At 47.4% G+C, this 23,921-nt stretch overlaps 2 protein-coding genes and 1 long non-coding RNA gene across 6 annotated transcripts in view; 2 read left to right on the top strand and 1 right to left on the bottom strand.

Moving 5' to 3' along the window:
* The window catches only part of LOC119433758 (neprilysin-1-like), a 741,141-nt gene that overhangs the window by 129,974 nt on the left and 587,246 nt on the right, over positions 1-23,921 (bottom strand). The gene's annotated exons all lie outside the window — the stretch shown is intronic.
* Positions 1-23,921, top strand: part of LOC119432548 (neprilysin-4-like) — an 811,607-nt gene that overhangs the window by 690,820 nt on the left and 96,866 nt on the right. The window lies entirely within an intron of this gene.
* On the top strand, positions 1,501-23,435 carry LOC125941616 (uncharacterized). The gene is made up of 4 exons (XR_007464485.1): positions 1,501-1,658; positions 2,478-2,558; positions 13,067-13,272; positions 23,296-23,435. It is a non-coding gene; the product is annotated as an uncharacterized LOC125941616 (long non-coding RNA).

The raw sequence follows: 23,921 nt of genomic DNA, 5'->3' as shown, positions 1-23,921 counted from the left end.
TTTCGCCAGGCTCGATGGCCAAGTAGGGCATTTGCTGCGCCAAGTTCACCCCATCGTCATAAACTAGCGTATGAGCCACAGCGTTCTTCACGGCAGCGTCAGGATCGTGTGAGATCTCGCCGCTCCTGGTCTCGGGGGCTCATACCCACATACCCAGCGTGGGTATGAGCCACGCGTGATTTCTTTCTTACCTTGTTTCTTTCTTTCTTTCTCTATTTCTTTCTCTCCTTCTTTATTTGTTTCCTTCCTTCCTTCTTTTTTTCTTTTCCCTGGCTAATACCCGCATATCCCATGCGGGTATGCTTCACACGTGATTTTAATGTCGTTAATCGTGACATAACTGACGAGCATGTGATGCTATTAAATGTCATTACCTATCAGTCATGTTAGCCATGCATTTTGACGCCTGTTGTAAGGCACAACTGGCGGGAAACCGCCATGCACATGGAGCTGAAATACTGATGATGATAGTTTTTTCAAAACGCGGACACGATCCCGGGGGATCTAGCCCTTAACAGCTTCGCTGTAAATAGAGGCGAAATGAAAGAGTGTGTGTCTTGATATTAATCAGATTGATATTGAGTGTGTCTTGATATTGATCAAGACACGTCTTGATGTTTTGATGATACGCTTTGATGTTTTGCCAATGACCAAGACATGGTTGAGCACGTGTCTTGATATTGACTGATTTAGAGTGGTATGATGCGCGGAACCTTGCCGCAGATTTGTGGCTTGGCTATATGTTACGCTGTTTTCTAGGAATAAAGTTATTTACGAGTGACGCTCTTTACATTCGCCTATCTTTTCCTTCGTGTTTGCTTCTTTTTCCGTGTATGAAGCATACAGCTTGCCCAACACGCTTTATTAATATGTATAGACATTTGTGACATGCAACCCAGAGCAAAGGTATATGGCCCCTCCACCGCCCCCCTAGCGGAAATGTTCACCTATCTAGAAGGATAAATGAGAAAGAAATGTAAAAGACCAGAACCCACGTTTTATTTCGCTACAGCCTGCGTGACCATTTTGGGCGGTAGATTTGTAGTAACTCTATAAAACTGACAAAAGCGCCAAAATGTAATATTATATATATCATCATTCAAAAAAGGATCTGCAGGAGCACTTTATATACGTACGATTCTTGCAAAACGTTCTCTAAACATATATGGCGACGTATTGCAGATGCCTTATATAAATACATGTCTTTATTTGCCGACGAAGACCAGTATGGTTACGCCGATGTAGACATACAACGCTTTGGAAATACATATTTTGCCCGTTTCCCACAACATTTGTAGCCGTGGGCAAAATGACGTTTTGTGGACGTCTTGAATGGGTGTAGTTGTTTATTTTCGCTGCTCACAGACGCCCGTAAAACGTTTTGTGTTTTTTTTGTTCAGTGCATCAGCGACATATGTCATTGCGTCAAGAATGTTTTGTAAAAATTTGAAGGGTGCGTTTGAGTAAATATCTGAATGAATGTTCTTACCTTACAGCAAAACTAATAAATGAATCACTTAACACCACTATTGATCCTTGCACGGATTTCTATGGATATGTATGCGACCGGTGGGAAAGCGCTCATCCTCTTCCAGGTGGCAAGGGCAGCTATGATGTTTATCGGGAGATTCGTAAAGATATTCCGAAACTGCTAAGCTGTAAGTCGTTCTTCCTATTTGATCTCGCGCCAATCGTCGTTGAACACTTCAATCAAGTTTCAAACGCACCATTGAATAACTGAGTGCTTTATGGGTTCACTTGGCATGGGACCTAGATATAAATTAATTCCTTGGGTGTTTGTGTGAAACACAGAGACATGAGAATACCATCGAATCAAGGTTCACATTGGATCAACGAGAACTCTAGCACCTTCTTGTTTGCGACCATAAAATATGGATGAGAATTTTTGCCGTACATCTTCTACAGTGTTGGCCTAATGTAGTTCAAAAATGCATATACAGAGAATAAAAGTTTAGAAATCTAAATAGTACATCTGCTACCTTAGAATCGTAATAACAGGCATTTTGCGGTAAGCAGGATAACGTTTAGCTGTAGGAAGTGGCCTCTTGTCTTTGCCTTTCCGTCGCTTTTCCATGTCATTGCCAGCACATTGACCTTACACCAGTGTAATACTTCTCCTGTCTTAGCCTGCTGTCTTCCCTAGGGTGCATGTATGCTTTAATTGAATAAGTAAGCTTAATTAAAGAAAGCATCTATTAGGATGTGCTCTTGAGTTTAACCTGGAAAATTCTCTTGTTGCTGTGGGTGCGCAGTCATCGTCGATGCACGCCAAAGTTTTCAAACAGCTTTCGCTGGCTGTGTTTATTTTGTAATGTATCTTATTTTTCCGCTGGCTACAGTACTACATCTATTATCCTTGGAACTACTCACTTCAGCGCCAGCAAAAATGTTTAGACTATCCCCACATTGATGAGCTGGTGGAGATAACGAAAACCTCAATACACCTTTGTTCACAGATATTCTTGGAAACCGAACCCTGGTTGAGACTAACCAAACCATAATCGACAAGGTGACAATCATGTATAATGCATGTTTAGGTAAGTTGGGTTATCAACCAGGTTTCACAGCCTGTTTTTAATTAGTAATGTATCTTAATTGTTTCCGCTGGCTACAGTTCGACATCTATTATCACTGAAAGTATTTGCTTCAGCGGTAACAAGTATTGTTGCCGCTGAAGTTGGATTAGCACGTGAGGGTCGAGCTTATGAATGCATAAATATTTTCTTTTGCATCAACCAAATGAACTATTACATGGCCTGCAAAAGACACTGCAAAACCCCGATATACAAGGCTGGCTGCATCGCATCACCCTACACTGAGGTCAATGGTGTTTATTCGTAATGATTTTATTACCAGTTTCATAAGTGTGCAGCAATATTTAAGCTAAATTTGCGAACTTGGTAGAAGCGTTCAAAATCACTACTGAATCTTACTGGCTGATGCACATGTAAAATAACTCTCTCATCACAATGTGCGTAAAGTATATTTATTTTTTATTCATTTTACCCTCAGGCCCAGTTGGCGGATATGTCACCATTGAGGCGTTCACTGGCATCGTAACCACTTGCGTGTAGCCTACGCAATGTCCAGGCATTTTGTTTTAGATTCTGGCGGCTACGGCACTTTTGATGTCCTCACACAGTCTTTCTTTTTTTGGATGATGTCGCTTGTTCGAGGAATGGTTCATGGGATATTTGAGAAGGTTGCTATTTGGCATTGTAGTGTGACAACGTTAAGAAACGTTCACTGAAGCATGTCGGCACGTTATCGAGCCATCGAGAACACAATGTTTAAAGACGCTAGAAAGTAGTAGAAGGCGCCGGCAAAACTAGCGCCTGCACTAATAGCCTATTATCAAATAAAAAAGTCTCTGACCTCCCTTTTCCACTGGAAAAAAGAAATTCGCATATAATGAAGGCATCACTAAAGAGCGCTTGCCTTGCAGGCGGGTTATGGTAAATCAGAAACCTGATCTATTAAGCCATTGCTGCGTATAAACGTGCTTATTTCATTCGCGTTTTACTGTACTGAAACATCAAAACGGGAATGTTAGCAGCCATATTATTTGTGGCCAAAGTGGGACTTGACAGGTTTAAATACAGTACAAGGGTACATTCACAACACAACGCACATGTTCTTAAAGCTCTAGAGCCCACTTAACAGCAATGTCTCGCTTCACCTACACCCCTAGGTGACCCTTTAACTGGCAGCTCAACAATATTGTTGACCTAACAAAAGTATCTGAAAAAACTGGACAAATACAAATATTAGTATGTGCTGTTAATTTACGTTTATTTATGTACCTGCTCAATAGTGGTATTCAATAAGATGTCAAGCGTGAGCAGCAGCAGATGTGTTGGTCACAAAATCTGAAGGCTTCCTTGTTATCTTCCAAGCGCTCGTGGGGGTCATATTCTGGCAAATGCGATTTTTTTAAGCAAGCTCTTATTTCTTAAGTTCATGCAGGTACATCTCAAGAACACACATTAACCTTGCCAAAGCAAGTGCCAGAGACCAGTTTTTGGTCATGCATTTACCTGTTACCACCTGGTCAACAATAATTTTGACCTACTGTATCTCACTTACTTTTTAGAGAAACGGTTTATTATTTCAATTGGTATGTATTGGAGCAAAATAAACAAGCACTAAAGCAATAAAATATTTCTAGGTCAAGTATTTCTTATCCTGCCAGTTAACGATTTAAAAATGGGCAGAAACATTGCTGTTTGTAAAATTATAATTGGTGATCTGTCACCTGCAGTTCAAGTTTCGCTTAAATACAGTGGTTACCTAAAGGCATTGTTTCACGTGGTTCCTGCACTGTAAGTGTAGTGCACTGAACTAATCAGATCTATGCCAGAATGCATGTATTCTAAGGTAACACCGCAATATCACCTGTCTTTTAGTGAAGTCATTCAATGTCATGAAACTTTTGTTAAATTTTAAAGAAGCAATGTTATACGCGAATATCCTCTACAAAATACAACAAAATTCTTTTATTGCTGGAAACACCAACAGAGTACACAGCAAAGACGATTAGGAGCACTTAGCTAAATTTACAAACTCCTTTATTGAAGGAAAAAATGTAATAATATTGATAGTTGAGAACGAAGCTGGGTTTTTCCGCAAACGCGAGACGGTCAGCGGTAAATGCATGAATAAACGCACTGCGAAATATTCTACAGACGGGCTGGATACTGTGATGCCATCACACGGTAAGCATCGAAGAGCAGACACAAAGTCTGAAAGTGGACAAGACACGTGTTGTCGAAACATGCACTGCGCAGTGGCGAAGGATATGGAGTGGTGGACATTTCGAGCGGAGGCATCATGCCTTCGCTTCATCTAGCCTACTTGGCTACCCATAATTGCAGCGGCAGCGATACCTGACGTTCCCAGGATGAATTTAACTCTGTCTTATTGTCACGTGATTTATTCACGTGTAAACGCCAAGAAACGGCGAGAAACGTCAGGTGAACGTCAAGAAGTGGTGGGGCGACAAGCAGCCAAAATCCAGGCAAGAGCAAGCTCGGGGCGCGTGGTCAGCTTGCTTGCTGACTGCTTCGTCGTCGGCTTGTCTTCTTCATTACATTGGCCCCCGGGGAATAGCGTAGCGTATAGAGGGGTCATAATAAGGTTTGAACCAACTCAAATGAACGATTTCTCGACCACGACGACGTAAGTCTTGGGACGGTGTCAAAGGCTCAACTTCATAATTGACTGGAGATGTCCGAGCGAGGAAGCTGTGGGGCCTATGATATCGTGCAAGTAATTTAGATGAAATGCCAGGAGTACGCGAAGGAACCCAAAGCCAAACGAGGGCACCGGTCGCCAAAGTAGTGAGAGGTCGGTCAGTGTCGTGTCTGAGCTTCTGGTGACCTTGGTTCTCGGTTGTCAATGAACTGGCCAATTGTCGACAATCTTCGGCGTACCTGGCGACATCAGATATTGGAGTGCATTCAGATGAGTCCGGTGTGTAGAGAAGCATAGTGTCCGGCGTGCATGATGGCTGGAAGAGAAAGAACAGCGAGAATGCTGTGGTCGCGTGCGTAGCAGTGTTGTACGCAAGTGGGACGAATGGAAGGACGGTGTCCCAATTGGTCTGGCCCGACGTGGTGTACATCGTCAGCATATCCCCGAGAGTGCTATTAAATCGCTCAGTTAGGCCATTAGTTTGCGGATGATATGCACTTGTCATGCGATGAAAGATGTTACACTGAACGAACAAGGCTTGAATAGCATCAGACAGGAAAACACGTCCCCAGTCGCTCAAAAGTTCACGGGCAGCACGGTGGCACAGTACGAAGTTGCGTAAGATGAAAAACGCAACGTCTCTTGCTGTGGATGTGGGCAAAGCTGCAGTCTCTGCGTAACGCGTGAGGTGGTCCACGCCGACAATTATCCACCTATTCCTAGAGGTGGTCGAGGGAAGCAGGCCGTATAAGTCGATACCGATTGCGTCGAATGGACGGGCCGGGCAAGGGAGAGGCTGAAGTGTACTGGCCGGGCGTTTAGGTGGAGTCTTGCGCCGCTGACTGGCAGTGCAAACGAGCATGTACTTGCACACAAATGCATACATTCCGCGCCAGTAGAATCGCTGCCACAGGTGATTCTAGGTCTTGAGAACGCCGGTGTGAGCGCTTTGCGGGTCAGTGTGAAAAGCAGCGCCGATGTCCGTGCGCATGAGGCGGGGTACAACTATACTCGCGGACAACTTTCTGAGGCAATGAAGGGAGAGCTACGGGCGCATGGAGGCTGCACATTTGTTACCGCGCCGAGTAGTCCGGCAGCGTTTGACAGTGCTTTTGGTTGCTCGGAACGGACGCTGAATCGACGCAGCTTTCACGTGCGACTGTTTCGCGTTTGCCCAGACGCGGAAGGAAAAAGATGCAAAATAAGTAAACTTTTATGCTCAGTGGTTTGTTCCGTCTTATTTAACTGTTGCTAATAAGCTGTTTATGTTTTCTCTTGTCCAGCCTGAACCAACGTGGATTAAAACGCGGGACTCTTTTGAGAAGCGCTCTCGCCTGTGCGCGCTTTGCCTACGTAGCTTTCCCTTCATTGCCACAGAAAGTTGTCCGCGAGTATAGAAGCCACCTCCGGCCATCAGACGCGTAATTCCGGTGATAGAAGAGATCGTCGCGAATAGCGTAGTGGGCGGCTTGGCGATGTAGAGTTCTTGAGGCGGGAAAAGTGGATGGGTCAGTGAGAAAGTCAGAAGTTGACAAATCCACGTATCGTTGCGTTCCTCCGGCGACATGTGTGCAAAGTCAATAGACGACAAGGGAGCCGAAGAAGCTGACCGAGAAGCCGTGTCAGACGCTAGCGGCGAGCGGGACAGCGCATGAGCGTCCGAGTGTTTGTGGCCGGATCGGTACACAACACGAATGTCGTAATCTTGCAGGAGAAGCGCCCGACGACCGAGGAAGTCCCGAGGGATCTTTCAGCGACGAGAACCAGCATAGAGCATGATGATCCGTGACGACATCGAAAGGGTGGCCATAAATGTACGGACGAAACTTAGCCAAAGCGCAAATTATGGGGAGGCACTCTTTCGCAGTGACATATTAATTATACTAGGCTGTCTTGAGGGTTCGATTCGCGTAAGAAACGACGTATTCTTGGTATCCTTGTGTTGTTTGAGCCAATATCGCACCAAGGCCAACACCGCTGGCGTCAGTATGGATCTCCGTAGGCGCATTAGGGACCAAGTGACAAAGTATTGGTGGCGACGTTAGTAAGCGCCGTAGCGTCCGAAAAGATTCGTCTCACGCTGTTAACCAAGCAGACAGGCCGCTAGAGGTGGTCAGAAGGTTGGCAAGAGGCGCGATGATGGTAGCAAAGGCGCGCAAATCGTCGAAAATACGAGCGCAGCCCAACGAAACGTCTAAGGGTTTTCGTGGAATTTGGCTTGGGATATTCGGCTACGCCACGGAGCTTCGTGGGGTTCGGAAGAACGCCCTCCTTGCAGACGACCTGACCTAGTATCGTCAACTGGCATGCAGCAAAGTGGCACTTGCTTACGTTAAGTTGAAGGCCAGCAGAGGTGAGGGACGTGAGAATCGCACGAAGACGAACAAGATAAGTTGGAAAATCGCGAGAAAACGATCTCGTCAAGGTAGCAGAGACAGGTATGACACTTTTAGCCGCGAAGGATGTTATCCATCATCCGTTCGAAAGTAGCTGGGGCGTTGCACAATCTGAACTGCATGACGTTAAACTCATACAGTCCGTCAGAAGTGACGAAAGCCGTCTTAGGTCGGTCAGGGTTGGCCATTGGAACTTGCCAGTAACCCGAGCGCAAATCCAAAGAGGAGAAATATTCTGCCCCTTGCAAACAATCGAGAGCATCATCGATGAGGGGCAAGGGGTATACATCCTTCCGAGTCACCTTATTGAGGCGGCGATAGCCAACACAGAATCTGATAGATCCATCTTTTTCACGCACAAGTACAACAGGAATAGACCAGGGGCTCTGGGACGGCTGAATGGCACCAGGCGTAAGCATATAATCGACTTGTTCGTTGATAATACGTCGTTCTGCCTCAGAAACTCGGTATGATCGTTGGCGTAAAGGCGCATGGCAACCGGTGTCAATGTGGTGTGTGACGCTCGTTGTATGACCTAAAGATGATCGAGCGCAATCGAAGTAAGAGCGGAAGTCTCGAAGAAGGGCCAGGAGTCCGCTGCGATGTGTTGACGATAGATAGATCGGCGGCAATAGAAGGGTGGAAACCGTCTCGACCTGTAGGTTTGGGAACAGGTGATGTCATGGCATTCAATTGAAGATGGGGTTGGTTCTCTGCAAATTCAAGGGAGCGCAGGAGGTCAACAGTTTGTATGTGACCCACAGATTCCTCACGAAGTAATGTAACGGAAAATGGGAGCCTGTTGGAAACTAACATAGTAGCAGCACCCGATTCAACGATAAATACGGAAAACGGCAGTCGTAGGCCACGACGGCGGAGAAGTACCTCCGATGGGACAAAAAGAACAGTTCCGTCAGGGGCGGCGTACAGGACAGCGGTACAAGGGTCGACGTTTAAGGGGCAATGTCTGTGTCCGCAGCAACAACAAGTTTGTGAGCTTGGGGAATATTACTCACCGAAAGAGAGGTTTCCAGTAGCGTAAGGGCCACTTCTGCACGGGAGCAGTCTATCACGGCGCGATGACGTGAAAGGAAGTCCCATCCGAGAATAACGTCGTGGGAGCATGACGGCAGCACGAAAAACTCGATGACATAAAGTTCATCTTGAATAATGACACGTGCGGTGCACACAGCTGAAGGCACAGTGTATTGTGTGCTGGCAGAGCGGAGCATTAGTCCCGAGAGCGACGTGGTCACTTTTTTGATCTTGCGGCACAGGTTCTCGCAGATTACCGAAACGGCGGCCCCCGTGTGAATAAGCGCTAGTGCGGCGGTTCCTTCAACATCGAAGTCGCTCACGTTTTGCGGCGAAATGGATGAAGGCCTTGGGCACTTCGGCGCGCATGCAGCTCTTGCCTCCGTAACTGTAGCGATCAGTTTGCCTCCTCCGTAGGAGGTCGGCGACGCATGGGTGATAGGGAGCGTCGTCGCGGAGATAGTGGCCGGTGGTTGGCATAGGCTGGCAGATCGTCAGGGACGTACCTTGGTGGCAAACGGGACGACGAACGAACAGGCCTGCCCATGACGTCAAATGGCGAAGTTGTCATCGGTGACAGTGGCGGGCTACGTGTCCAGCGACACCACAGGCGAAGCAGATGGGCCTATTGTCTGGCGTTCGCCTCGCGTCGAGGTGGCGGAAACGCGGAGCCGAAGGTCTCGCAAAGGGAAGCGGCGCAGCGTTCGCGGTCGTCAGCAAGGCATGGGTCGGCATCGCAGGTCGAGCATACGGCGCAGGCTGTTGAGGGGGCATGAGCCGCGACGGAAGCGTAGGTAAGTGGCGCAGTGACGGGTGTTTGTTGAGTCACTGGCGGGAGGGCCTCAGCAACCTGGGTGCGAATGACGTACTGAAGGTCCGGAGCCAAATACGGCGAAGGCTCGTGCGTGAGAGGTAGCAATGAAAGCTGACGCGCTACCTCTTCATAGATAAAGTCTTTGTTGTCGATAGCAGCGGCTGTTCATGGGCAGGCCGTGCAGCTAGCTGCAAGCGTGATAGTGTGTCGGGCGTCATGAGGGCTTGGCGGGCGATCTTGCGCTGCCTACGCAACTTATGAAAGCTATGACACAATGAGACGAGTGCAGCGATCGTGGTGGGATTTCTCGCAAGCAGCATCTGAAAAGCGTCGTCTTCGATGTCCTTCAGTATGTGCTTGTTTTTCTCTTTCTCGGTCATGGTGGGGTTGACGCGGTGGCAGAGATTAAGCACATCCTCTATGTAGCCCGTGTAATACTCCCCGTGATGCTGCGCACGTTCCCGCAAGCGCTTCTCTGTGCGAAGCTTGCAGGCCGTAGGCCGACCACTGACGTCCGAAATGGAAGTCTTTAAAACGGACTAATTTACAATGTCGGTCTCGTGGTTGCGATACCACAGTTGCGCGATGTCCGTGAGATAAAACATAACGTGAGTCAACTTCGTTGGATCGTCCCATTTTTTATTGGCGCTGACCCGTTCGTATGTCGACAACCAGTCTTCAACATCTGAGTCACCTGAGCCGTTGAAGGTGGGCGGATCCGGCTGACGGTACATGGCGCTGCAGGTGGCAGTTGCTGCCGTAGGGTCAGTCTGAGTCGTGGTGTCGATGACCATAATGCGTGCAGCAACCGAAGGGAGTGTCCGGGAGTGAAGTTGCAGGTTGGTACGAGGGATCCACGCAACCTCCACTAAATGTCACGTGATTTATTGACTGTGACCATGGCCTTATGGTCGCTACGGTGCACCGCCATAGGGTGCATGGCGAAGGTTGGCACGTTCTTCATAAACACGTCACCAACGCCGCGTGCGTTCGGTGCGAACGCTCGCAAAACGTCGCCGCTGTCGACAACAGTTCTGCGCGTTGTTTGTGTGACCGCGCACAACTGCTGTCAAAACGCTGGCGTGAGCAAGCGCGAGAGCAGCAGCGAGCGAACGTTCATGCGGTCTATTGATTCAACGCAAACTGAGCGGCGAAAGCACAACGCATACAAAGGTAGGAGCCGCGTTGCAGATCGCTTTCTAAATACGGTGCGCGCGACCTCCCGGCGCCGCGCAAAGTGGAAGTTGCTCGCAGAGCAGACGCCGCAACACCTCCCTCCCGGAAGCTTTCTTCCCGCTGTCCTCCTTTCGGGTGGCAGATTGTGCCGCCAGTTCCCCTTGCACCTGGTCGCAAGAGACGCATTTGGTGCCGCAGCTAAACGTCGCCTACACTCCCTCCTTCCTGTCCCTCCACGGCCTTTTGCGCGACGGAATAACTCGAGCTTACTCTACGGCGTGCGTTCTCTCCCCGTGAAAGCGCGCGTCCCACGCGCGCTCACGCGCGCTTTCACTCGCACATACAGCATACGGCCTAGGAAAGTTTTTCTACATCCGGACGCGACCATCGAAGAGTGAGCCATTAACAGCTTCTCTGTAAAAATTCATCTTCAATCGCTCGAGCCACCTTGTCTTTGAATCTCGAAAGTACCTGGTTTCCGGAAGCATTGCTGCGCAGCCACATTCCTTACAATGTAACGATAAGGTTGAACGTGGCTCTCTTCTCAAAGAAGCTTTGTGGTTCATAAATATGTAATTCAGACACCGACCAGTTTGTCGGACATAACACTTCCCCTAACAAAGCGGAACGTGATATACAACGCCTGTACCGCAGTCCGCCAGCCCTTCACAGTGCCTGATCAAACACTCATAAATGCTTTACCCTTCGCCTTCGGCCTTCTCCACAGCCGCGCATATCTTGCCAAACTTGTTCTTCGCCGAAAAGACCACGTCACACCTTTACCTCTTCCCCACCTTTTTTCGACAATGGAACACACCGTGAATATACGGAACGCTGGCAATCAATTTCTTATTTGGATTCCTTTCTGGCTCCAACCCTTTTGGTTTCACTAACACCTCTTGCAACAATTGGTCCTTGGTGGGCGAGAAATTATGACTTCGCCTGTGAAATAGCAAGGCGCCGAACATATTGGTGGGTGCAGGCAATATTACAGAGATTAAAAATAGTAGAGAAATAGGCTGTACCCAGCGATGCGATGAAGGATAGCCCGTTTTTGTATCACCGTAACCCTTTTGCAAGAAACGCAGACGGCTGAGAGCGTATGCTGGGGCGCCTTTTCTTCAGACCCCTGCCGTGTAGGCTCGAACACTACACGGCTATCTTCAACGTTCGTACCCAGTTTCTATAGAAGTTCCTCACACCCCTGCCGTGTCGGCCCGAACACGACACGGCTACCTTCAACGTACCCAGTTTCTATAGAAGGCCCAATTTTTATAGCACTCTGTATGAACGCGCTTTCATATAATTAAGCACATCTAACACTAATAAGTTAGCACATCTACAGGTGATCACATGACATAGATTCAAAATAAGGACACTGTAATTTCATAACTATCAACGATGTGCAAATGACATGCCAGCAAAATTCCATCACTGTTTCTCAAGCAAGAGCTGTGGACGTACTCTGCGACGATCGCCTCGGCGATACTATCGCCTCCGCGTGACGTTGGGCCGAACCAGCCAATCAGCTCATCCGATTCTACTCAACCAGCCAATCATCACGCGCGAGCACACCTGGCGGCGATACTGTCGCCGATGCCGTGCAGTCGCGAAAGTGAACGTCGCAGGATAGGTCCCCTGTGCTTGGCTCTTGTGTACCTCAGAACCAGCGATACTGCACCGGAAAAGTTGCCAGATGAACTGCTCACCGAGAACCTTACATTTTTGTTTCTGAAGCAATGATGTAATAAAAGAATTGACCACTGAGCACAAACAAAATATGCTTTATGTGCTGATTTGGACATTGGGATATTATCAGTCAGGTAATTACATTTGACGTGCCTTTACTGCACAAAAACCCAGTTTCTGTGGTGTTTTGACGTCAACAGATTTTGTCTGTTACTGTTATAAGCATGCATACCATCCAGTATCAGAAGTATCAGTATGAGTAGGATCATCGAAAACGTCTTTTACGTAAAAAGAAGGTAACAAATTATTATTATTATCACGTGTTTCGTCGTAATAGCGTAATGCGTTCGTAGGGTAACATTAGTAGAACTGCCATGTCTCACGTTCACTATTGTGCAACAGAATAAAAAAACAAGGTTCTGAAAATTTCAAAAGGTTCACTGCTTATCACCTTGTACAATTAGGCAGGGCTTCCGTCGATGATATCGAAAAAAATGTGCATCTGATATTATACGCGGCTTGATTGATATTTCAGCTCTCTTACACTATACTTAGTTTATCTTCGTGTAAGGTGTGAAAGAACAAGCGGAATGTCCGTAACTTGTGTGCCTTGCGACCAATGCAGCTTTTAGGTAATTATGTTGGAGGCAAAATTATGAAGGCAGCATAGTTTTATAGGACACATTATGGTTATTTCACATTACTTTTTTTCGTGCGATTCACTGGATAATTTTATATATAGCACTTCCAGATAGCAGTGTTGCTTTGAAAAACGTGCTGGATGCATCTGGATTTATTACCTGGCCGATTCTCACCGAGCAAAACATCTTCAACTCCAGTAATTGTTCGGATTTACTTCACCATATGAACATTTCTGCAATTCTCCATGTGGACCTTACAAATATGCGAGGATACGCCACGAACCCGGCGAATCCTTACGAAATGACGGTGAGTAATTTAGCATTTATATTAAACGTATAAATGCCTTAATGATTTTAGCATGAGCACAAAGCATATAAACGGCTCCTTTTTAATACACGTCGCATTATATGCACAAGGTTGGCAACTGCCAATCTGCGCTCAGCCAAAGTGGAACATAACGCTATTCCCTCCAGATTTTTTCTTTCTTTGTAGTGTAGGTTGGTATAATAATGCGTTAATCATTCAGGTATTAGGCTTGTGCATGTACCCAGAGATGATCTTCTAAAATCACATACATACAGAATGTGAACTGTACATATACAATTGTGAGTACGGAGGTATACAGAAACGCAATAATTACACATAGCTGGACACCAGCAGAAATCTTCCAAAAATCATACTCAAATTCAGCGGTGTTCTTCGTGGTGCTGAGCTGATGGTAGCCTGTTTATCGTTTGCGGCACTTTATGATCAGAGTTGGCGGCTGCTAAGACATTGTGGTTGGGCCGGGCCGGGCTGGCACACCATCAGAGTCCACGTCGAAACCAGCGGGCACCCATATCAGACTAGGCTGAAGGAACTAATGGTTAGTCCCAAGCTTTCGAACCACGTATAACCTGGCTGCATTCCACGTCCTTCTATTGTGTAGGAGAGAAGACTAAGGGCCCCGATTCTTTAAGACTTTCTTTGGTCTGGCAAACAAAACCCGCGCATCGTGACTCTGAAATGGTTGCCTATGGACACATTCGTTCCCTTTGCAGCACGTTCTTTGTCATTATAGAGCTCTGTAGTTGCTGGTGGCGCTTTCTGTGCTCTCTCAACTCGGACAGATCCCCGGCCGAGTAATTCACAATTGCTGATAATTATGGGTAAGCGACAACGCCCAGTTGGGTTCTTGGCAATATTTTGTTGAGAAGAGTGGAAGGAGCCGCCCCTGTTGAATGCGGGGTGCATTTATAATTCTGTAATTGCCGGCCTTAGTAGTCGACCCTCAAGAAGAGCAAGCCGCACAAAGGACTTCAGAGTGCGATCGAATCACTCTAACCATTTGCATGGGGCTGGTACAAAAACAAATGTGACATCTTAATTTCCTGTAGCTCCAGGAAGAAGACAACCTCTCGTGAAATGAATTGTGCACAATTATCACTTATAGTTTCGCTAGAATAACCTTATAACATCTTCATACTCTTCTCAAATACCCCCTGGGCTGGCATAGTGCCTATAACATCGCACTGTTAAGCCTGTGGGTACATAATCAAATCCAAGTCAAGGCACTCGCATTTGAATGAGGGCGGAAATGCGAAAACGCAAATTGACCATCCATTCGGTACGCTCTAAGGACCTCCAGGTGGCCAAATTATTCCGCAGTCTCGCATTGCGGCGGGCCTCATAATCATATCCTAATTTTGGCATAAAAATCCCCGCAAATGTTTTTATACATTTGTCCAACTTGCAAATATAGGATATCTTGACAGCCGAATCTTCCTGCATGTCCTTTCTTTACCACCATATGTGTTCGCGGAGTCGCGGCATCGTTCTTTAAGTACTGGGGTGAGCAGTAGGTTGTGCAGCAAAAGATGACAGCAGATGACCAGTTGCTGTACGCGTAGTATCATCTCATTTACCACGAAGAGGTGATTTCGCACACGCCAAATCATGTTGAAGACTCGCTCGAATGCATTTGTGAAACGCCCATGAGAAAGAAACATACAGCTTCACTTCCCTGAAAATGGCGTCGTCGGATACTGCCGTTTGGAACTGCTTTTTCATCACACAAGTCGGCAGCAGTAGGCAGACGAATACTTCCTCATTGGGCTATGTACCGCTTCTGCGGGATCTGAAAAAATATAGAGAGCATCAGTGACCACTTTTACAGATCCCTTTCTGCATTCAGTCGTGAAAGAATAGCAAATAAGATTTGAATGCCAACGTGGAATCTGAAGAGGACGTCATCCAGACTCCTTAAAATAAATTATAGCAGCTAATTGACTGGAAATGAAATACTTAGAACTGCCTGGTTGGTTGGCGCAATTAAGTAGGATTGGAGGAGCGACTCCAACCAAATAAATTGTCACCATGTCAACCTGCGAACGTGAATGTCCAGCGAAGCTGTATAAACAAAACTCATAGTCGAGCATTCTATTCACGCTGTTCTTTTGGTGTCTAATTTCGGTGGTCTACCCATGCTAGTCTTAGAATTAGCTCAATGACTTGTTAGACGGGTCTCCCTTTTATATATGAAAGCGTAATGACGTCACTAAGTATATATATATATATATATATATATATATATATATATATTATCTTTTAATCTCCTTGTAAATTGTGTAAACAAACCCCCTCTTCTGTAAATCTCCCCGTAACAATATATATATATATATATATATATATATATATACATATATATATATATATATATATATATATATATATTGTTACGGGGAGATTTACAGAAAAGGAGGTTTGTTTACACAATTTACAAGGAGATTAAAAGTTGGACCGCAACAACAAAGATGGCGGGCCACAGTTTCACTTCTTCCTCCTCTTGTCGGCTCTAAGCTTCAGCATCTTCTTTGTCCACCGGACAACTGGCTCATAGCACTACTCTCCTGCGGCGAAAGCACCGACTCAGTGCAGGTGAACGGAAGCTGCATGACAAAAATAAAACTAGCACACAAGGTATTAAGGGGTGTCCGGGCCACGATAGGGCTTGAGACGGGCAACGTGTACAATGTCCTTGCGGGGATGAGCAGAGGATGACGAAGGCAGCAGTGGAGCGATTTCATAATTGACATCAGTCACTTGGCGGCACACGCGATATGGACCGGTGTACCGGAAGAGCAGTTTTTCGGATAATCCGAGACGTCGTGCTGGGGACCACAAGAGAATGAGCGATCCAGGGACAAAGTGGGTGGTCCTATGGTGGCTGTTGTAGCGAGACTGCTGGTGGATTTGGGACTCGGAAAATCGAGTGCGAGCAACTTGACGTGCATGGTCGGCACGTGCAATAGTCTCTCGAGCATATTCAGATGGAGACGACCCAGAAGGCACCAGAGTGTCCATGGGCAATGTAGGGTTTCGACCGTATAAGAGGAAAAACGGCGAATAATTGCGGTCTCATGCCTGAAAGTGTTGTACGCGAATGTCATTAAGGGCAGTGCAGCGTCCCAGTTCGGCAGACACATATATGGCCAACATGTCTGTAAGTGTGGGGTTCAGACGTTCTGTCAAGCCTTTCGTCTGTGGGTGGTAGGCCGTAGTCAGTTTGTGTTGTGTCGCGCAGGATCTTAGGATGTCATCGATCAATCTTGGCAGGAACTGTCTGCCCCGGCCAGTGAGGAGTTGCCGATGAGCTCCGTGCTGGAGTATGACGTTATGCAGCAAGAAATTTGCAACGTCGGTGGCACAGCTAGTGGGAAGTGCACGCACGCGTAAAAGCAAACTGCGTCGCATAATCTGTGGCAACGGCGACCCACTTGTTTTCAGAGGTGGATTGGGGAAACGGACCAAGTAAATCGAGGCCGACGCGGTGAAAAGGCTGCTACGGAGTGCCCAGAGGCTGAAGATGGCCTGCAGGTGGCAGAGTCAACTTTTTACGGCGCTTAAAAAGGTCGCGTATCGGCGCCCACGTAACGGCGTGCGCGGTTGTATGTGCGTGACACGCCGAGATGTCCCGCCATTGGTGCGTCTTGAAGCTGCAATAGGACATTGAAACGGAGGTGAGCTGGGATGACCAACAACAGGTCAGGAAAATCAGGGAGTAAACTGCGATGATATAACGTGTCATTTCGGAGTACAAAGAGGCGGAGGGACGGATGAGGAGCGTGGCAGTGCAAATTGTCGATGATTTGCATAGAGACGGGTCAAGGCGTTGTTCGGCAGCGATATTGAAGAATTGAGAGATGGAAAGAACACACGAGCTGGAGTCGCTCAGGACAGTGTCTGGTGGATCTACGGCGTATCTGGAGAGGCAGTCGGAATCCTGGTGCAAGTGGCTAAACTTGTAAACGAATGTATGACTATTCTTGAAGTCGCAGGGACCAACGACCAAGGCAACCAGTGGGGTCTTTGAGAGAAGGCAGCTAGCATAGAGCACGGTGGTCAGTAATGACGGCGACGGGTGGGCCGTAGAGGTAAGGGCAAACCTTGGCGATGGCCCAAACTAGAGCGAGACACTTTCTCTCTGTGATGGAATAGTTTTGTTCAACCGAGAAAAGAAGGCGACTGGCATAAGCAATAAAGCAGTGCTGACCATGCTGGCGTTGGGCTAGAACTGTGCCGATTTCGTGTTCACTGGCGTCGGTATGGATTTCTGTGGACGCAGATTCGTCGAAGTGAGCCAGCACTGGTGGTGATGTCAGTATTCCAATCAGCTGTGAGAAGGAGGGCGCTTGTGCAGGACCAGAAGGAAAAGTCACATCTTTCTTAAGAAGGCGGGTGAGGGGCCGTGCTAGTGCTGAAATCATTCACAAACAGCCGAAAATAAAAACACAGGCCAAAAAGGAATGAACGTCCCGAGTAGAGCGAGTTGTCGGAAAGTTGACAGCGGCGTTAACTTTGGCAGGGTCAGGCCATGTACCTGTAGCATCGACAAGATGGCCAAGTACAGTGATCTCTCGGCGACCGAGCGGCATTTGGCAGAGTTAATTTGAAGACCGGCATTGCCAAAGATGCGCAGAATAGTCGAGAGTCTACTGAGATGAGTGGAAAATGTAGGCGAGAAAATGATGACGTCATCGAGATAGCACAGGCAAGTAGACCGCTTGAAACCACGAAGAAGGGAGTACATCTTTCTTTCTAATGTTGCTGGGGCATTGCACAAGCAAAATGGGTTAACTTTCAACTGGTAGAGCCCATCGGGTTTTCTAAAGGCGGTCTTCTCCCTGTATTCTTTGTTAACGGCGATTTGCGAGTAGCCGAGCCGAAGCACTAAAGAATTAAAGTACTTTGCGCCATGCAAAGGGTCGAGGGCGTCGTCAAGGACGTGTGCAGAGGGCACACGTCCATCTTAGTAATCTTGTTTAGATGGCGATAGTCGACGCAGAACCGCCAGGTGTATTTTTTTCTGACAAGCACCACAGGGGACGCCCAAGAACTCGGAGATGGTTCGTTGATCTCCTTTGTAAGCATTTTCTTGACTTCCGTTTGATTTACGCGCCGTTCCGTTTCCGACACTCGGTAAGGACGTCTATGGATGGGACTGGCAGTGCCGGTGTCAATGTGATGAGTCACAACTTTTGTCTGGCTGAGATGGGGCGAAGAAAAATCAAAAACATCGTTGTAAGCGGCTAGAAAGCGACGAAGGTCGGCAGACTGAGCAGCGGAAAGATCTGCTGCGATCATGGCGTCAAAATGTGCATCAAAAGAAGTACTGATGTCAGGGCTTCCAGAAGATGGGGGCGCATCGATAGTAAGGGCCAGAGAGTCGTGGGCGTCTAAAGGGGATATGCTGCCCAGCCTGATACCTTCGGGAAGAAACTGTTGTGTGCGTCCAAAGTTCAGAATAGGGATACATGCCCGGCTAGCAGAAGCAGTCACAACGAAGTAAGGCAGGGCTACATGCCTTGTTAAAAGAGCGTCTAGGGAATGAGAGATGACGTAGTCGCCGTCACAAACGGCCGAATCTGGTCAGTGTGGCATAGGTCGCGGCGGCTGGTCGAAGGCGAACAAACTCGGCGACACATAAACGCGGCGGTGACTCGGTGGAGAGATAGGGTACAGAAGGAAGTTACAACTGGAAAAGGCCAGACGAGCAGTCGATGAGGGCAAAATGGGTACGCAGGAAGTCATGGCCGAGGATGACTCCATGTGGACACTGGCGCAGAACGGCGAATAGAACTGAGGTCTGGTGGCCGGCTAAGCTCACACGCGCAGTGCATATCCCAACGACGCAAGATGTAGCGCGGTCGGCTACACGAACGACAGGCGACGCCGCGGGCGTCAGAACCTTGCGGAGACGACGAGACAGGCGATCGCTCATAACCGATAATTGCGCCCTCGTGTCTATGAGTGCCGAAACAGGCACGCCGTCCACTTCTATGTCCAAAAGGTTTCGTCGGGTGGTCAGGGTCAACAAAGGATTTCCGGGTCGGTTGGTGAATGCAGCATCACCTCCAGGAGCTGCACCGGTCAGTTTTCCGAAGAGGGACGGCGAGGGTATGGCGACGGTTACCGACGGGCAATCGGTGTGCGAGAACGCCGGTTCTGTGGGGACGGCGAGCGGCAGTCGTAGCGTGGCGTCGGACCAGCAACATCAGAGTGCGGCACGTCATTGCGGGCATGAAAAGGCGAGGACCGGCGGTCTCCCGGGCAGTAAGCGTACGCGGGACGAGGAGACGAAATCCAACGATAATGACAATGGCTGGAAATATGACCTACTCCATTGCAAATAAAGCATATTGGCTTGTCGTCATGTGTGCGCCACTGGTTTCGGTCGCGGTATCCGAGGTAGGTCGATTGTGGGCGTGGAGGTCGAAAGAAATTGCCGACCGTAGGGCTACTTACAGAACAGATCGGACGGATGCCTGCATTCGCCCACTCCTCGCGTACGACAGCTCGAATCAGAGATACTGCCGGGCGGGACTCGTCGTAAGAACGTGCCGGCGTAACCGATGGAGACGCAGCCTCAATCTCGCGCCGGACAAGACGCAGCAAGTTTTCGGCACCTGGCGGCGGGACGTTTTGACACGATGAGCTAGCGGCTCTATTAGGGGGCCGAAAGAATGGTTATGAGACACGACGGCTCTTTGCTTCTTCAAAGCGTCAGCAGTCTCTTATAATGCCGTCGACCGTCGATAATCTTTTTATACGAGTAAATTTAAGGTGTCGTCGGCGATGCCTTGAAGAATGTGGCTGATGTTGTCTGCTTCGAGCACCTTGTCATCGACCCGCCGATAGAGCGCTAATTTGGGCCTAATTGGGCCTAATAGAGCGCTAATTTGGGTTGGGCCCGGCACGAAAGTTCCTTCTTGGTGGCTCGCTGGCAGCCAACTGGCTTCACAAAGAGTTGCTGCAGTTTTTGGTTGCAGGTGTCCCAACTGGTCAATTCCTCCTCGTGTGTTCGGAACCAAAGACCCTTGAGGTAATAAATGGTGTTAGCCAGCACTATAGTCGGGTCCCACTGGTTGTTCTTGCTGGCGCGTTCGTATTCGATTAGTCAGTCTCCGACGTCCATGTTGTCAGTGCCCGAGAAGGTGCCAGGGTCCCGGAATTAGATCAAGACAATCGGTGCTGTACGTGGTAGCCGAAGCAGCGGGCCTCTCAGTCGACATGGTCGAAGGGCCCACTCCGAAGTTCCTTCATGTGCTCGTGATGTACCCCGCAACTCCACCAAGATGTAACGGGGAGATTTACAGAAAATGGGGTTTATTTACACTGTGTACAAGGAGAGTAAAAGTTGGACAGCAACAACAAAGATGGCGGGCCGCAGTTTCACTTCTTCATCCTCTCGTCGGCTCTACGCTGCAGCATCTTCTTTGGCCGCCGGACAACTGGCTCATAGCAATATACAGGGTGTTTCAGCGAACACTTTCAAACTTTATTTAAGGTTGCCTGTGGCAGATATCCCAATTCTAAGTAATGAGCTGGTCTACTCGAAGCGGCGGACATTAATTGCGCAAAAAATTGAAATGCATAATCGACTAATTAATAAGAATTCGCTAATCAGGTTTAAACTAATTACCTGATGGCCCATATTGTAATCTACAAATTGTAGCCATGGAGTTCGCAAGGCGGATCCACTTGGAATGAATTCCCGGGATGACACCGCTTTCGAGATATTAATTCCCGAACTTTGCGAAGACATGCATTGGCGTTGCAGTTAGTTTCTTAACAAAACGTCGCTTTATGTATTTAAGCACAACATTAACTGGAACGCCAATGCATTTCTCCGCAAAGTTCGGGAATTAATATCCCGAAACTGGTGTCATCCCGAGAATTCGTTTCAAGTGGATCCGTCTTGCGAACTCCACGGCTACAATTTGTAGATTACAATATGGGCCAACAGGTAATTAGTTGAAAACTTAATTAGTGAATTTTTATTAATTAGTAGATTTCGCCTTGCACTTTCTTTCGCAAGTAATGTCCGCCGCGTCGAGTAGACCGGCTCATTAACCAGAATTGGGCTATCTGCCCCAGGTAAACATTAAGAATTTTTGAAAGTGTTCGGTGAAACACCCTGTATATATACAGCATATGTAAATGCCGTTTGCCTTCGATTGTTACCGTGGAGTTTTGTGGTTGCGCCACGAAAGTTTCCACCAACGAGAGGTATACAGCTTCGCTGTAAACGTTGATTGAATAAATCCAGCATTTCGCAATCAACTCGGCTTCTGCTTCAGGGGGCTACCGACGAATAGGGGTGGGGGGAAGCTTTTACAAGCCCTTCATATCAGGAAGAGGACGCGCATTTGCCTTTGTCTATAGGATATCGGCTTTCTTGCACGCAATTTTCCGGTAAGCATCTTCTGAATGTACGGTCCGCGACGTTCATAGGGGAAATATATATTTATATATACGATAAAGAATGAGGCAACGCCTAATAAGCTTTAGTCATGCTCATGCCTATGACTTCGACCACCAACCTTTATCCTTTTCCTTTTGTTAGTCGCATATCCGAACCCATTCAATTGTTTTTGAGTGTTAATCTTTTTTCGCTGAGTCATTGTCATTTTTGCTGAGTCATGCCGATGACTATGACCTCTACCTACATCCCTTAGTGTTTATTTCACTTAGAACCCAGGTCAGAACCCATTACAGTGGTTTTTGACTGTTAATCTTTTTTGGTGAGTAATTTCGCTGTCATAAAAGACTTCGCTCCGGCTGCACGCCGAAGGAAACGACAGGAGCAAGAAATCTGCTGCAGCCGTGCCGCGGTGTGCCAATCTTACCAAACGGTGACAGAGGAGCGACGAGCAAAGACGACAAAAACTTCGCGAAAGGGCCATTTTGAGACCAGCGAGCTCCATTTATAGACGTTCCCAGGGGCGCCGTAGCAGACGGCTAGCGAAAAGAAATCGCTTGCTAAGCTCCCGCCACCGTGGCCGGAATCCGAAACAAGGCCTGCGAGGTCGTGCTACCAATGCACCCCACACTCATAAAGAGGGGGCGCAACAAGAGTGTTGAAAAAATAATTTGAAATAGTGTTTTGATAAAATTGTTTGCCTTTTCATAAAACAAGATTCTAAACTATTTAGTGCTTTTCTGTTCATGCACAGTATTCCAATTTGTAGTTTTAAATTTCTTTATATGTGCTTTGCCCCCCAGCTTGTGGCTATGCTGCAGTCGCGCTGAACCGTTTTTGGGCCCAGCCTTAGCCGCCACTCTAAGTCCACTTTGGCACATACCCAGCGGCCCATGCTGCCTGCTGGGCAATACAGCAGCCAGCACATACGCAGTGGCCCAACATTCTAGACAACTTGAGATGCTTAGAATGATCTTCTGTGCCACAACCATCGAAACAATGTCAATGTGAGGCAACAAGCGAATTTGGCCGAGCTAGCTAAAGAAAGCCTATTGCTTTTACCGAACATTTTGCACCGCAGGGTTATGCTACGCAAGACAATGGCCACCGCATATTCGATTATATAAACATGTTTGCAGGAAAATGAGTTCTTGTGCGTCTAATCGGATTTCGTCGAAAATTGAGGCCGAAGACAGCATGCCGAGTACACTTCAGCATGTACATATACCACAGCAACTCTACGCCTCACGTGATAAACAAATAGAGATAACCAATCAATATACCACCTTCATATCTCATCTTATTTAGCGTACACTAATCTGTTGACTTCGGCAATTATTTTACCGTTATATCTGGGTTATTTTGCAATTATGTTGGCTTCGACATACTGGCAAAGTAATCTGCTATCTTTTGCGATAATGGACTTAATATAGAAGAAATAACACACGATAATAACGACAGATCAGAAGGATTGTACTGTAGGAAAATGCTTGAGGTTGCTTTACGCCTGTATTTCAAAACTAGTTTTAGCAAGGTTTTAAGTTACATAATATGTTTGTCTATATTCTTCTTACTGATAAAATTTTCAGATTGAGTACATGCCCGTTCAAGAAGATATAAAGAAGGTGAAGAATATTGGACAAGTAATAAACAACACTATCAAACTCTTAAACCCAGGAATTAACAGCTCAACGCTTGACAACATAACGACACAATTGGTGGAATTCAGCCAGAAAGTGAGTACGCAAAGTTTTACTAGTACAATGGTCATACTGACCGCTATGATCGCTAAGTGGTTACTGTTGAGCATGACGCCACGGCGGTTGTATTCTCACGAGGCAAAATGCAAGAACGCTCGTGCCTCACGGTTCGTGTCCACTTTAGAAAACTGCCGCCTGTGTAAACTCACCTTGGTGTTTCTATACGTTATCTCTCATAAGCTGCGAGTGCCTTCAGGACGTCACACACAGACACAATCACTCAATCAGACAAATAAGTGTTTGAGTTTTAGGTGCCAGAACCGCGATATGAGTACGAGGCACGTCGCAGTGGGAGTCTCCGGGATAATTTTGAGCCACGTGAGATTCTCCAGCCGGCAACTAAAACTTAGTCCATGAGTGTTTGGCATTTCGCCCCCACTAAAATGCGGTCACCATGATCAGAACAGAACGCGCGACCTCAAGCGCAACATCTATTGCTATAGCCAGTGGGCGGC

Source organism: Dermacentor silvarum, chromosome 11 (genome assembly GCF_013339745.2).
Source record: "Dermacentor silvarum isolate Dsil-2018 chromosome 11, BIME_Dsil_1.4, whole genome shotgun sequence".
Taxonomy (NCBI): domain Eukaryota; kingdom Metazoa; phylum Arthropoda; class Arachnida; order Ixodida; family Ixodidae; genus Dermacentor; species Dermacentor silvarum.
The sequence above is the reverse complement of the archived record's forward strand: the minus strand, read 5'-3'. Positions and strand labels throughout refer to the sequence as shown.